The 16,177-nt window shown below is 39.2% G+C and overlaps 1 protein-coding gene across 1 annotated transcript in view; it reads left to right on the plus strand.

Annotated features, from left to right (window-relative positions):
- Nucleotides 1–16,177, plus strand: part of LOC150080982 (nephrocystin-4-like) — a 470,434-nt gene that overhangs the window by 223,814 nt on the left and 230,443 nt on the right. The window lies entirely within an intron of this gene.

Raw genomic sequence — 16,177 nt, forward strand, 5'->3', positions numbered from 1 at the left:
ACTGGTTCACAGTGATTAGACTCTCTATTCCAAATTTAAAACCAGCCACAAAGGAGGAGGGGGAAATAATTTCCCAATTTTAAGCCATCGCCAAAACGGAGAAAATCGGGAGATGAAGTTACGCACAGGAATAGATTGTGCAATGACTGTGAACCAGTGGGTGAAGCTTGGCCAGCTCTTCACTCCTTGTCGCAAAGATCCATGGGTAAGCACCATAAAGTAAATTTCAACCCTGCTTATATAACTGTGCAGTTTCTTTTTGCGTGAAAGCATGCCAGCTGGAATATGCATAAGATAACTGATATCTGAGTCTTTTATAGCAATGTAAATTAAGTGGAATGTCTAAAGAAAAAGGATTTCAGGTGCTTCAGACCTCTAAAAGACACTTAACTGCAAAGTGGTAATTCATTTCCTAAATGTTTCTGCAAATTTCCATTTTTTTATTTCTCAAATATATAGGTGACCCCATTTCTAAATGCAATGAAGTAGATTTCCATATACATACTTTATCTGTGTTGTTTGTCCCGGTTAGGGGTCAGTGACATGGATGGAATGCTTTCACTTAGTACGGCACAGTCTGCTGGAGTGAGCCCTAATTCCTGCATATCTTGCTACACTCTGCGCTCAATTATCATCTTTGGCCTGCCCTTCAAGTTCCGTTGACCTGGAACTTGGCAGCTAAGCACATGCTTGGTAATGTTAAACTTGCAACGCCTGATGTGCCCCCACCATCTAAGTCTGTTCTCCCCAACTTTCAAGTTTCATCTCCTGTCTCACATCTTCATTCTGTCTTCTATCTCTCAGGGTTATTCCCAAACTCCACCTGAGCATTCTCATTTCTGTTGACATTAAAGCTCATTCTTCTTTTCTTCTGACAGTCCAGCACTCCAAGCCATATAACATACATGGCCTTACCACCTGTTTGTAAATTTTTGATTTCAGTTTAGTTGGCATCTTGTCTTTCAAAACACCACACATTTCCCACCACTTGGCCCATCCAGATTTTATTCAACTTTAGAAGACGTCCCGTTCACAGCTACCATTTATGTCTAGCACTGATCCAAGGTACTTGTAGTTGTCAACAGTTGTAGTTGTTAATCCTATTAAGCTGTACATTGCCAATGCTGAGAGAGCCATCTCGGTTGCCAAAACACTCCTTGTATTCTGTCTTGTTCCTGCATAATATCTGATTGGATATTATGATGTGCTTACAAAGGAACTGGATGCAAAAAATAATTTTGATATCATCTACTTGGATTTCAGGAAAGCTTTTGACACTGTTGCACATGGAAGACAACTGTACAAATTGGAACAGAATGGTATTAAGAGTAAGTTGCTACAATGGATAAAAGGATGGTTGAGTGGGAGAAGACAGAGGGTGGTAATCAATGGGTGCTGCTCTTCGTGGACTAATGTTATTAGTGGAGTCCCACAGAGTTCAGTGTTGGGTCCACTGTTGTTTTGTATATTTATCAATGATATTGATGATGGTATATCAGGCTTAATGTCGAAGTTTGCAGATGAAACAAAGTTGGCAGGGTTGTTAATGACAGTAATGGCAGTGTGCTACTGCAACAGGATCTAGAAAATTTGGGCAGATGGGCTGAGAAGTGGCAACTGAAGTTTAACATTGACAAATGCAAAGTACTGCATGTGGGTAGAAGTAACCCCAGCGAAACATACCAACTGTGTGGTACTACGCTTAAGATGGTAGAAAATGAAAAAGACCTGGAAGTAACTGTGCAGTCAGATATGAAGTTTTCTGAGCAATGCAGACAGGTTGCCTTAGGGCTGGTCATGGGGTTTTATTAATGATATACAGGAATTTTGCTAGCAGGGAAAAGGAGGTGATTGTCCCTCTGTATAAGGCAATGGTCAGGCCACGCCTTGAGTACTGCATATAGGTCTGAAGGCCTCATTTTAGGAAGGATGTAGGTTTGCTTGAGCATGTACAGAGAAGGGCAACGAGATTGGTGAGGGGAATGAAGGGATCCTCTTACCAAGAGAGGCATAAATTCTGCAAATTGCAGAGCCTGTGAGGTGATCTGATTGAGGTGTATAAGGCCTTGAATGGGTTGAGCATGCTGAATTCTGATGGGATTCTTCCACTTGTTCAGATTACGAACCTAAGGGGGCATAAATTCAAATTGAGGATAGACAGCTGTAGAATAGATGTGCAGAAATTTGCCTTTGCCAGTGGGTGATTAATTGCTGGAACAAACTTCCATATGTCATTGTGGAAGTTGATAGGTTAAATAAATTTAAGGTGGAACTGGACAAACATTTAGAGCGAATTGTTTTGTAATTTTTTTTTTTTTTGGCGATGCTGCATAAGCTCATACACTTGCTTTCTTGCATCACATGCCACTACTTGATGAGGGTGCTGAATCTCTTTAAAAGTTACAGCTGTCAGTTACAGGCTCCGCAAAAACGATGTGTTTGCCTTTTATTTACATGATTGTTATTTTATATTGTACTTAATACGTAGTCATATAGTTATAGTTACGCTGGTTATTTTTTATTTTTAATTTAGATAAAGAGTTTTTGTGGATTTTACTTACGATAGGTAAAACCGTTATTTCGTTCCATTTTTGTAGCCATTGTTTTTGGATATAGTGGTAGGGAATTCAAATTTATTAATTGAGGTAGCTAGGTAGCTCTAACGCATAATTATATAGTAATACGCTTCACTGTTTCTATTTAATAGTTTCTATTCAAATACTATTGATATTTAATTTATTGATTTTATTAATTTAAACTACCATGCCCCAGACTAGAGCAGCAAAGCAACGGGCACAAAGTGGCTGGAGTGCTGTGACTCTGGGGAGAACTGAGGGGGGCAATTCTCCAACGCATCACAGCCTAAAAAAATGTGCAACTTGTGAAATGTTTGCCGAACTCTTTGGAACGGAACATGATATTGCCATGGGGGATGTCTTTGTGTGTGCGCGATGTAAGGAGTGTAAGGAAATCAGGCAACAACTCAGCGTTGTTATGGGCCTATATGAGAGTTTGAAGGACAGGGTGGATGCCCTCGAAAGATCTAAATTGAGGGGCCCATCAGGCTCTCAGCTGCCCACATCAACGCCAGAGCTTGCACTTGGTCATCACGCGACACAGCGGCAACCCCTAAGGCAGAATGCGCTGGTCCCAAAGGAACTAGTTGTTATAGGTGACTCTATTGTCAGGGAAACGGAGAACATGCTTTGTAAAAAAGATAGGTGGAACAGGACCAGGGTATGTCTGCCAGGGGCAAAGGTTGATGACGTTGTAGAGCGGATATCATCTTTTAAGGGCACAAAAGGTGATATAGTTGTACACGTTGGCACCAATGATATTAAGAGTAGGAGACTAGCGGAATTACTCAACAAGTACAGGTCACTGTTGAAAAAAAGCCGTGAAATAGGGTTGAATTTGAAAGTGTCTGCAATTCTGCCCAGACACGATAGGAGGGAGTACATAATGAGAGCCTTGTCGATCAATTCGGCCCTGGAAAGATTGTGCAAGGCTCAAGGGGTAGAATTTTTTTCAGCCTGGACTGTACTTGTTAACAGGAGAGATTGCTTCTACAGGGATGGGATACACTTAAATAGAAAGGGTGCAAGAATATTTGCTGATGCTATCGAGGCAGTGTTAGGTGGGTCAGAAAACTGCCAGTTTGGGGGGATACAAAGACTAATAGTTTAACAGTAACCGCAGGCAGAGCTGAAGGTGATTCTTGCACAACTTCTATTAGAATAAGAAGCGACCTGGAGCGAGGGGTGTTGGGGGTTTCAGGGACGGATGGCAGTCATCATGGAATAGTTGGGTATATGGGATGTGTTAGGGTAACAAGGAATAGGCATAGGAGCATGTATGCTTGCATGTATACCAATGCTAGAAGTATAGTAAATAAATTTGATGAATTTGAAGTGTTGGTCAAGACATCAAAGGCGGATATTGTTGGGATAGCAGAGACGTGGTGTCACAAAGATATAAGGAATGCAGAACTGGAATTTGGGGAGTACAATGTGTACAGAAAGGATAGAGAGGACAGAAAGGGAGGGGGTGTTATGCTGTTAATTAAGAAAAACATAAAATCAAAGGAAGTGCACCCAGTTAATATAGATGAACAGTGCTCTGTTGAGTCAGTTTAGTGTGAGATAAGCACTGCGAAAGGAAAAATAAGAGTAGGAGTGTGTTATAGGCCTAATGACTTGAATGAGTACAATGAACAATTGTACAGAGAAATAGAGTGGGCCAGTAAATCTGAATGTCTTATAATGGGGGATTTTAACTTCCCAGATATTGACTGGAACTTGTGGGTTGGTCACTCACACACTAGTCAGACTTTTGTGGATTTATTGGATGATTGTTTTCTGCAGCAGCATGTTCGAGAGGCAACCAGAGAAAGTAACACTCTTGATCTGGTTATCAGCAGTGATCATTCGTGTATTAAGAATCTGCAGATAAAGGAACCACTAGGTGGCAGTGATCACAGTGTGCTGAAGTGGGATTTACTCAAAGAGGTAACTACAGTCAGGGGTAAAGGAAAGGGTTTTTGCTTCCGTAAAGGGGAGTACAGTGGTCTCAGACAGTTTTTAAGTTCTGTACAGTGGGATCAACTGACGATGTTACAAACAGTAAATTCTAAGTGGGAAGCATTCAAAGAATTAATCGTGGAAGCTACTAGACTTTATATACCGATTAAGAAATATCGTTCAAGGTTTAGGCCTAAATGGTTATCAAATGAACTAATGAGACTCGTGACAGAGAAGAAAAATGCATGGGATGCATATAAATTATCAGGTGACGCAGAAGCCTGTGGCAGATATAAGCTAGTCTGTAATCAGGTCACAAAGGAGGTTCGGCAGGCGAAGGCGGATTACGAGAAATCTTTGGCAAAAGATGCTAAGAAAAACAGCAAGGATTTCTTTACTTATATAAACTCTAAAAGGAAGGGGATGAATATGATTGGTCCACTTGACATCGATGGTTCGACTGTTGATGATCCTGCTCAGATAGCAAACAAACTGAATGAGTATTTTGCATCTACATTCACACGTGAGGAATTATTACAATTTGAAAATGGAAGAAGGTTATCAAATTGTAGCAGTGTGCTTAATGATTTTGTAATAACTGAGAGCAAAGTGGAGGAGAAATTGTTGAAGTTAAACACAAGAAAGGCACCTGGGGTGGATGGGATCTATCCAGTTATTTTAAAGGAGGCGGCAAAGCAACTAAGCAAACCCTTAGCCATAATTATGAGAGCATCCTTGGACTCAGGGGAGGTTCCCACGCACTGGAGATGTGCAAATGTGTCCCCAATTCACAAAGGTGGATCGAAGGGTGACACGAGTAATTACAGACCAGTTAGTTTAACTTCTGTTCCGGGTAAAATAATGGAGTCGCTGGTTAAAGATGCATTGCAGGATCATCTAGACAAGACTGCAGCAATAATTCAAACACAGCATGGGTTTGTTAAGGGAAAGTCTTGTCTGACAAATTTGATTGGTTATTATGATGTGGTCACAAAGGAACTGGATGCAAAAAATAATTTTGATATCATATACTTGGATTTCAGGAAAGCTTTTGACACTGTTGCGAATGAAAGACTACTGTACAAATTGGAGCAGAATGGTATTAAGGGTAAGTTGCTACAATGGATAAAAGGATGGTTAAGTGGGAGAAGACAGAGGGTGGTAATCAATGGGTGCTGCTCTTCGTGGACTAACGTTATTAGTGGAGTCCCACAGGGTTCGATGTTGGGTCCACTGTTGTTTTGTGTATTTATCAATGATATTGATGAAGGTATATCAGGCTTAATGTCGAAGTTTGCAGATGACACAAAGGTTGGCAGGGTTGTTAATGACAGTAATGGCAGTGTGCTACTGCAACAGGATCTAGATAATTTGGGCAGATGGGCTAAGAAGTGGCAACTGAAGTTCAACCTTGACAAATGCAAAGTACTGCATATGGGTAGAAGTAACCCCAGAGAAACGTACCAACTGTGTGGTACTACACTTAAGGTGGTAGAAAATGAAAAAGACCTGGGAGTAATTGTGCAGTCAGATATGAAGTTTTCTGAGCAGTGCAGACAGGCTGCTAGGGCGGGTCATGGGGTTTTGTCAATGATATATAGGAATTTTGCTAGCAGGGAAAAGGAGGTGATTGTCCCTCTGTATAAGGCAATGGTCAGGCCACGCCTTGAGTACTGAGTACAGGTCTGGAGGCCTCATTTTAGGAAGGATGTAGATTTGCTTGAGCGTGACAGAGAAGAGCAACACGATTGGTGAGGGGAATGAAGGGATTCTCTTACCAAGAGAGGCTTAAGTTCTGCAAATTGCAGTGGCTGGAGACTAGGCACCTGCGCGGTGATCTGATTGAGGTCTATAAGGCCTTGAATGGGTTGAGCACGCTGAATTCTGATGGGATCCTTCCACTTGTTCAGATTACCAACCTACGGGGACATAAGTTCAAATTAAGAAAGGACAGATGTAGAATAGATGTGTGGAAATTTGCCTTTAGCCAGCGGGTGGTTAATTGCTGGAACAAACTTCCATCTGTCGTTGTGGAAGTTGATAGGTTAAATAAATTTAAGGAGGAACTGGACAGGCATTTGGAGGGAATGGTGTGATTTTTTTTTTTTTTTGGCTGATGCTGCATAAGCTCCTACACTTGCTTTCTTGCATCATGTGCCACTACTACTTTTAGACCTTCCTGCTCTAGAACTGTTACCCATCTCTCTGTCTTCTCCTGTACTCTCTCTTGCAATTTGCCATTAAGCATGATGTCATCTGCAAAGAGTAAACTGTCAGAGCCATTGTCTGAATGTCTCTTGTTAGTGTGTCCATTATGATAATGAATCGAAATGGCTAAGGGCAGAACCCTGGTGTAAGCCGATGTTAACAGTGAAGGCATCACTAACTCCAGCTGCACTACGTACTCTAGTTCTACTATCCTGATACATATCCTGGATAAACTTGACATATGTCTCAGGAACACACCTCTTCTTCAGACACTTCCACAAAAGACTCGTAGGTACTCTGTCAAAAGCCATTTCTAGGTCTATGAAGGCTAAGTGGAAAGCTTGTTCTTTCTCCCTACACTTCTCTTGCAGGACCCTTGCTATAAATATTCCATAAAGCCAAGCTGGTTCTTGGTAATCTGGTCTTGCAGTTTAACTCTGGCTTCTTTCAACAATCCTCTCTAATTACTTCATTGTCTGGCTCATTAGTTTGATAGGTATATAGTTGTAGTCCCTTGTATGTCTCCTTTCCTTTTATATATCAGTACTATAAGACTCTCCCTCTAAGCATCTGGTATCTTGGCTGCTCTCATTATTTTATTCATTAGCCTCATCATAAATGGAACTCCTCTCTGTCCTAACCCCTTGAAAATTCAATAGGTATCATATCAAGCCCTGCTGCCTTCCCTGACTTCATACTATGCAATGCTAGCAGAACTTCTTCCTCCTTTATATCTTTAATCTCCTCATCATGGCCGTCTAGCTCCTGTTCTTCTCCAGCGACTGTTTCACCATTCATGATCCCTTTGAAAAACTCTTTCCATCTTCTGTTTTTGTAAGGATCTTACAGTCTGATCTTTTACTACTCTTATCGCTCTTATATCCTGCTGTTTGTTGAACCGGGTTCTGGCAATCTTGAATATCTTCAGTTCCTCTTCCTTAGTGTTCATACTATTATACTATCCTTCCACAGCTCTGTCCCTGGCTTTAGCTACTGCCAGTTTAGCTTGTCTTTTCTTTTCCTTGTACCTATTTTTGTTTTCATCAGTTCTGTCTCTCTGCCATTCTTTAAAAGCTGTCTTCTTGTCCTTCAATGCCTTCTGAACCTCTTCACTCTGCCACCAGGTTTCTCTATGCATTTTCTTTCCTCCTTTGGTCTTCCCTAGAATTTCTTCTCCTCCCTTCATAATCTCTATGTGGGCCTTGTTCTATATTTGGTCCATCCGGTTAGGATCTTCCTTGATTGCTCTAAAAGCCTGTAGGAACTGCTCCTGCAGTCTCAGCTTGGGCCCATGTTCTTGTAGCCTAAACCATTTGATGCACTCCTTAAACTTCTTGTGAAAGCCTTGGCAAGTTCCTTCAATAATGAGATCACATACCAGGAGTCTGTGTTTATTGAATAAGCTTTCTCCTGGGATGACTTTGCAGTCTTGGCACCATTTCTTATTTTTGGCTCCCAAAATCATGTACTCAACCTGAGTATTATGCCCACCACTACGGTATGCAATAAGGTGTTGGTCTCTCTTCTTGTACTGGGTATTAGCTATCCACTAGCCATAGCCATCTCTTGGATCCTTTCTCCATCTCACCCCATCCAAATCTTCCATGGACTCCATGGTAGCCTTGGGTTCTCTGGCCTGCATGTCCATTTAGGTCTGCTCTGATGATTATTCCTTCCTCGTCTGGCGTACTGTTGACCACCTCATCCAGGTCCTCATAAAAGGCATCCTTGTCTTCTACATCACATCCTGCCTGTCGGGTGTAAGCGCTAATGATATTCAGCACACATTTGTCAGTCAATAACAATTTAATTTTAATTAGCCAGTCACCTTTCCTGCACACTTCCACAACTGCATCCTTTAGGTTATCTTCAATGACAACTCCTCCTCCTATTCTCCGTGCCATAGTATATTAATTTGTAGCCCTCAGCTAGTTCTTTACTTCTCATCCCTCTCCATTTGGTTTCCTGGACAAACAATACGTTGATTTTCCTTTTCTTCATAACCTCCACAAGTTCCATTCCTTTCCCTGTCATTGTTCCTACATTAATCGATCCCACTCTGACCTTTGTCCTCTTATATTTGGTTCTTTTGTTATCCTTGCATTTTTGCCCTTGATTATTTCCTACTATAGCTGGGGTCTGCTGCAGCACATTGCTTCCAGGGTATGGCCTAACATTGTGTTTTTGCCCTTCATTATTTCTCATTACAGCTGAGGTCTGCTGCAGTGTGTCACTTATGGGGTACACCCTCATACTATGCCTTTGTTGTCATTCCACCATATTGAATATGCCTATCCAAATTTACAAGTCAGCTGGCCAGGCCTGACACCTTTGGTTATATTTTGCTGTTTCCTTCACCTAGTGGACTGCCTTCCTGGGCTATTGAATTCCACTGTCCAGTTGATACACTTATTTGATGGCAGTGTATATTTGCCATGTCACAGGGACATCATGGACCATTGTGGCTTTTCATGGAGCTATAGGTGCCCACCACAACCTGCTATCTCTGCCACTGCTTGTCTCTGACTGTTTATTCAACAGGGTGTCCCCTGATTATTTCGCAGAAAACCACCATATCTGGTGGCTGACCCACTATCTGCAATCTGTGGATGCGTCTGGTTGCATGCAGCTTTGCACTCCTGCAGGGCTAGAAAGTGGATTTCCATATACAACCTCTAAATATTGTTTATGTGCTCTGATAGATCTCACCTCTTCCCATAGTACTCAATTGTTTTGAGATCTGGTGATTGGGGTGGCCACCACAGCAACCTGAATTCACTCCTGTTCCTGGAACTATCTGTACAATTCTAGCCCTGTAACATGGCATATCTTTCTTTAGGAAAAAACCATGAAGGGATGTGCCTGGTTCCAAAACAGTTTCCCAATAATCTCTAGCATCCAAATGTTTCTCCACTGGTATCATGTCACCCAGTGTGAATCACAGAAACACTGCCTTCACCATTACAGGATAGGTCTCTGGACTTGCTACTTTTGTCATATTCTGGTTCTCCCGTCTGTGTGAAACAGCAGGAACTGACATAGGTCAGACCAGGCAATGTTTTTCAAATCCTGCACTATATAGCGTTGTGGTCCTGAGCCCACTGAACATTTTCTTTTTGTTTTTTTTTGCTGACTGGTATGGATCCTGATTCAGTCACTGACTGTAGCATTCCATGAGTTGTGCATTCTGAAATGCCTCTGTAGTTACTACTGTATTCCATATCATAGAGCTTACTGGGTTGTTAAAGTATATCATTAATAGTTTGATATCAAATTATTTGAAATGCACTATATTTCATGCTTGTTATTGGATGATATGTGTCAGCTGTTATTTTCTATGCTCAATGAGGGGCAATCAAAGTAGTTTGAAGGTGCTGCTCCTGTTAATCTGAGGTGTCTATCCTGCTAACCTGAGGCATCACTTTGAAAATACATGGTAGGGACTGATAAACCAAGGTTAATCCAATCATAAAACCTGTTTCAGAAATTTCATTTTCAGTCTTTCTGTGAACGCCTCCTGCTGGCTCACAGAATCTCCAGACTCAAACAGACTTGTACAGCAGGGGTGCAACTGAATTTTCTTAGGAGCCTAACCCTTCCCAATTACTCTACTCACTGTCCTCCTACATAAGGGAAACAATGAACAAATGCACCTTGCTTGGTGGATTGTCTTTTAACTACAGGCTGGCCTCGATTAACGCAATTAATTTATCACGCAAAACGGAAATGCGTTAATCGAATATAATAATCGATAGGAAAAATTATTTTTATTGTTTTAAAAATTGTGACCAATTAAAGAATTTTAAAAATACCTTTTAAATAACTTTTTTAACTGTATACCATGTAAAAAAATATGAAAATAATTATAGAATTAAATGTTTATTGCAAAAAATACACAATTAAGAAACTATTTGTTATGGAAATATTTGAACAGAGTAGTTTTTTGAACAGCGCTGGCTTTCTTTTTTTCATCAATCAATTTCCGATAGCCAACAAACAATCTTCTCTAGGCCCTGGCGAAATAAATATCACAGAGAAAATATCGAAGAGAACTTCAAACCTTTTGTTTGAGGTTTTCTGCAATACGAAAGATTTCATCTAGTTCTTTTACCATTATTGCCTTTGCGGTAACATTTTCATTTGGCTCATTTAAAAATTAAAATTTTTTTTTTTGCATTTAAAAATTCTAATTTTTAAATGCAAGTCTGCACGTGACTTTATTAGTGGGAGACAAACAACTAACATGTCTTCTTCCAATGGTTGATGGAACACACTGAGGCAGGTAGTGGGCAAACGCTTGTTTATTGCCCATATGATGCACGGTAAGCTTAGCCCGCAATTCAAATCTTTTTCAACTATCACATAAAAAATTATCGTGTTAACTGGAAATTTGCATCATGTAAAGTGAAAAGTGGTATCATTTTTTAAAATAGTGGTAACTGAAAATCGTGTTAATGGAACTCGTATTATGTGAGGCTTGGCTGTACCTTTCAATTTCTTTTTCTGAGTTCAACATGCTTAAGCATCATGAAAAAAAATATATATATATTGCCTATTGTACTCTTTTCCTCCCAGCTCTCTGTTGCATTCTCATTTAGTAATGTGAACGATCTTGGTGAACATTCTTATTTTGCCTAGAATGGAAGAAGTACATACTTTTGCATTGTGTTCTTTCATTCCAATATGCCATAATGCAATACAATGCATTACTCTCCAATTGTAATTATTTGTTACTATAAGTATTTATTCACTTATAGATATCTTTAAAGTTGTACTAAATACAAAGTAATATTATATGTATTGGCCAGCTGCACTTCTTAGTATTCCTTAAAAAATAAACGAAATGACGAAGACAAAGTATTTAATAATTTAGAGTACCTCAGAATACACCTTAATTTTGATTGTAATGGCAGTAATAATAATTACAATTAACTCTGTAAATCCAATTTCATTTTCACTTATTGCTCCATAGTTTCATTTTTTAGCCTCAGAATCAAAATGATTTGGAGAGTAAAAATAAAAAAAAATAAGCAAGGACTTAAAAAGATTTGGATTCATCTCTTTGGAAACAAGTTCCAAAGGATGGATTCCTGCAGAGAAAAGACAGAAAAAGACTGTTAAAGAAAGTATAACAAAAGATACATTTCGTATAGATTTTCAAAGAGAGGAATTGATGATGCATCTGTTTTATTTGTGGAGAAACATTAAGCAATGAAGGATTGAACGTTGAGTATTATTTCCAATGACTTAATTCAGCAATGAAAACTCAACAAAAAAAAAAAAAAAAACCTTTTTTAAAATGTTGGTTCTGCTGCCCCTTGGGCATCCTATTTAGTCTCTTTGCGAATTGCTAAATGCAAAGAGCCATACACAATAAGAGAAACATTGATAAAATCAGCAATGACAGATGCCTTCAGAGAGGTTTTTGACAATAAAGCTGCAAATAAGATTGCTGCAATCCCACTCTCAAACAATACAGTTAAGTGTTACATTCAAAGGATGGCTAGTAATATCGAAGTTCAACTCATTTTCCATCTGAAAAAAATCAAAACTTTTCTCTCTTCAGTTAGATGAATCCTTGGATATTTCAAACAGTGCCATTTTAATGGCATATGTTAGATGTATCTATGAAGAGGAAATAATTTAGGATGTTTTAATGGTTTCTAGTATGCCAACAAAAATGAAAAGCTCAGAAGAGTTCCACATTATAAATGATCAGTTTCAGAGCAAGATAGCCTCATTGAATTAGTAAGTGATCCAACATTAAAAGCTTTGAGGTGTATAAAGCCTAGAATGGTTTGAGCATGCTCAATGCTGATGGGATTCTTCCTCTTGCTCAGAATAATCACCTGAGAGGGCATAAATTCAAATTGAGGAAAGACAGATAGGATAGATGTGTGGAAATTTGCCTTTAGCCAGCGGGTAGTTGGCTGGTGGAACAGACTTCCATCCCTTGTTGTGGAAGTTGATAGCCTAAATAAATTTAAGGCTCAGCTGGACAGGTATTTCGAACGAACAGAGGGGTGAACTGGAAGTTGTTTTTTTGGCTGATGCTGCATAAGCTTGCTTTCTTGCATCATTTGCCTCTACTAATGCTGTATTTAAGCATTTGCCTTTGAAAACATTCTGGCTTGAAATTAAACAAGAATGTGGACAACTTAGTGAGAAAACTGTTAAGAAACTTGTACCATTTTCTTCAAACTATCTTTGTGAGATGGGTTTCCTCTTGCCATGGCAAATGCTAAAAATTAAGTTAAGAAACCATCTCCAACTTTAGGGGGTGTTAAGGGAACACCCCCTAAAAAGCCATTGGCTTATGTGTTCTCCCTCCCATTTTGCTGTTATCTCCCAAAAAAGTGTAACATAAATAGGGATAAATAAATTATTATTATTGTTATTAACTTGAATCTAGGCTTCAACTTGCTGTTTTTTTCATTACGTCAAGAATTGATAAAATTGATATTCTTATCAATGAGGCACAATCCCAGGTTTCTCATTAATAAAAAAATTGTAATTTGTCATTTGTTTTTCACTAATAATTTATGCAGAAACATTATTTTAAGTTATTATTACAATTATTAAATCCTTAAAAAATCTATACTTATAAATGTAAAAATACATCAGTTATAAAAAGTGAGGTTTTCTCTTTACAATGGTGGGAAAAATGGTTCTTGGGGAGGTGGTAGGTGGGACACAAGAGGCAAAAAGTTTAGAACTACTGCTCTAACACACCAACTTCAGCAAGCTTTCTCCATTCCTAATACAGAAATGTTTAGAAAATGCTGCTGGCTCACTTATAAAGGATCAACGTCTAAAATCTGGAGATTTGTTAATTGAAACTACAAATGTGAGATACTCAGAATGATTACTCTGGATGACCACTTTCAGAGGAATCTCAGTTAAGTTCTTCCCCATGCCACCCTGAATACTTCAAATGGCATAGTATCAGAGTCACTGATGATAGTATAGTGTAACTGATGATGAAATTTCTCAAGAGCTGCAAGATAAAAGTGCATTCAGGCCAAGAGATTCCTGACCAAATGACATGGCTCATTCATACCGGCTAGTAAAGTTATACTGATTTTCAATTCACTTAATTCACTGGAAACAGTGAAGGCAGGCTACTTAAACTTTGATCTTAGAAAGGCTTTTCATACTGTTGCACATGGAAGACTGCTGCACAAATTGGAGCAGTGTGGCATTGGAGACAAATTGCTGCTATGAATAAAGGGATGGTTGAGGAGGAGAAGACAGAGAGTGGTAATCAATGGACACTGCTCATTATGGACTAATGTTATTAGTGGAGTCCCTCAGGGTTCAGTGTTGGGTCCATTGTTGTTTTCGGTGTTTATGAATTATACTGATGATGGGATATCAAGTTTAATGTCCAAGTTTGCAGATGATACAAAGGTTGGCAGGGCTGTTAAGGACACTACTGACAGTATACTGCTGCAACAGGATCTGGAAAGGTTGAGCAGATGTGCTGAGAGGTGGCAAATGAAGTTTAACATTGACAAATGTAAAGTACTACATATGGGAAACGGTAACCCCAGAGCAATGTATCAACTCTGTGGTACTACACTGACAGTGCTAGAGAATGAAAAGGACCTGGGGGTAATTGTGCAGGCAGATATGAAGTTTTTTGAGCAGTGTAGACGGGCTGAAAGAGTAGCTCATGATGTCTTGTCAATGATATACAGGAATTTTTCTAGCAGGGATAAGGAGGTGATTATCCCCTTGTATAAGGCAATGGTCAGGCCACACCTTGAGTACTGTATACAGATCTGGAGGCCTCATTTCAAGAAGGATGTAGAGCTGCTGGAACGAGTACAGAGAAGGGCAACAAGATTTGTGAATGGAATAAAGGGTTGCTCTTACGAAGAAAGGTTTAAATTTTGAAAATTACAGTGTCTGGAGACTAGGCACCGGCGAGGTGATCTGATAGAGGTGTATAAAGCCTTGAATTGTTTGAGCATGATCAATGCTGATGGGATTCTTCCTCTTGCTCAGAATAATCACCGGAGAGGGCATAAATTCAAATTGAGGAAAGACAGATGTAGAATAGATGTGTGGAAATTTCTTTTAGCCAGGTAGTTGGTGGAACAGACTTCCATCCCTTGTTGTGGAAGTTGATAGCCTAAATAAATTTAAGGCTGAGCTGGACAGGTATTTGGAATGAACGGAGGGGTGAAATGGGAGTGTGTTTTTTTTTTTTTTTTTTGGCTGATGCTGCACATAAGCTTTCTTTCTTGCATCATATGCCTCTGCTAATGCTAAACTGTAAAAGTAATATTTTACATACTAAATTCAATTTAAGTGTTTTAAATATCAAAAGTATGAGCAATCCTGCAGGGGATCCATGATTTGTGCCTCCTGTGAATCTGAACTTACATATTCACACAGCATGTCCCACAAAATCCCTTAAATCTCCAAATTGCAAAGGTGACTGTCTGATGTATTCAAAAGATTGTGATATCTGGAAAAGAGAAAAAAAAAAAATTATCTAACAGTACAAAACTGAATGTAAAATTTCCTACCAAGAAGCAAAACAGCAAGTTGCATTAACTACAATTAACTGCAATTAAGTATTCCTGTACAAGGTCCTCTTCAATGACTGAAGTAGGAAATGGTATCTATTCAAACAGTCGTCTTCTCTCTGAATATATCCATAGCAGATTAGGCTCAGCCATATCCTGAACAGTATCCACTTATGTCCGTCTCCAGTCAAGCTACCGATTCTCCAATCACATTTCCACTAGATGCAGCCTCAATATTTCAGCTTATTCCAAAATCCAAATGCCTTAATATAAGTAGCAAGACACTGCCTCTGACAGAAAATATGGATAACAATGACATCACAGTTCAATAAGATAAAATTCCAAAAATACACCCTGAGGACGATGTGGACTAGTCCTATTTTTTCCCAAAATAAGAGAAGGCAAAATTTGATTGGCACAAACCATATCTTGGAAACAAATGCTGAATAAATCCTAAAACTGAATAATGCACACACTAATGCAATTAAATTGTAGTAGTATAGATTACATCTGTAACCTGCTTGATCAGTCCATACTGGAGGTATGTGTCTTCAGGAAACAAACCTGACTTCAAAGATAGACATCACAATAAAAGGCTACATCACCTTATAGAAAAGATTGCACCACTACCTAATGGAGGAGTAGCAATTCTTATTGATTCTAGAGTACTACCATCTCAGCATATTCTCTGCGAACACCTTTGGTAGCCATAGCAGTAAGAATTATAATCCATTTTACATTAATGTTAGTCTCTTTATATCTTTCTCTGGAGAGTAATATTGCTTATGAGAACCTTATAAACCTTATCACTCAGACACAATCCCCTTTTGCATCATTGGGGGGGACATGAATGGATACCATCCTCTGTGGGGATCCTGTCATGAGGACAAATGATAAAATTTTGACAAGCAA

This window comes from Mastigoproctus giganteus, chromosome 9 (assembly GCF_048544385.1).
Source record: "Mastigoproctus giganteus isolate SK-2022 chromosome 9, ASM4854438v1, whole genome shotgun sequence".
In the NCBI taxonomy this organism is placed as follows: Eukaryota; Metazoa; Arthropoda; class Arachnida; order Uropygi; family Thelyphonidae; genus Mastigoproctus; species Mastigoproctus giganteus.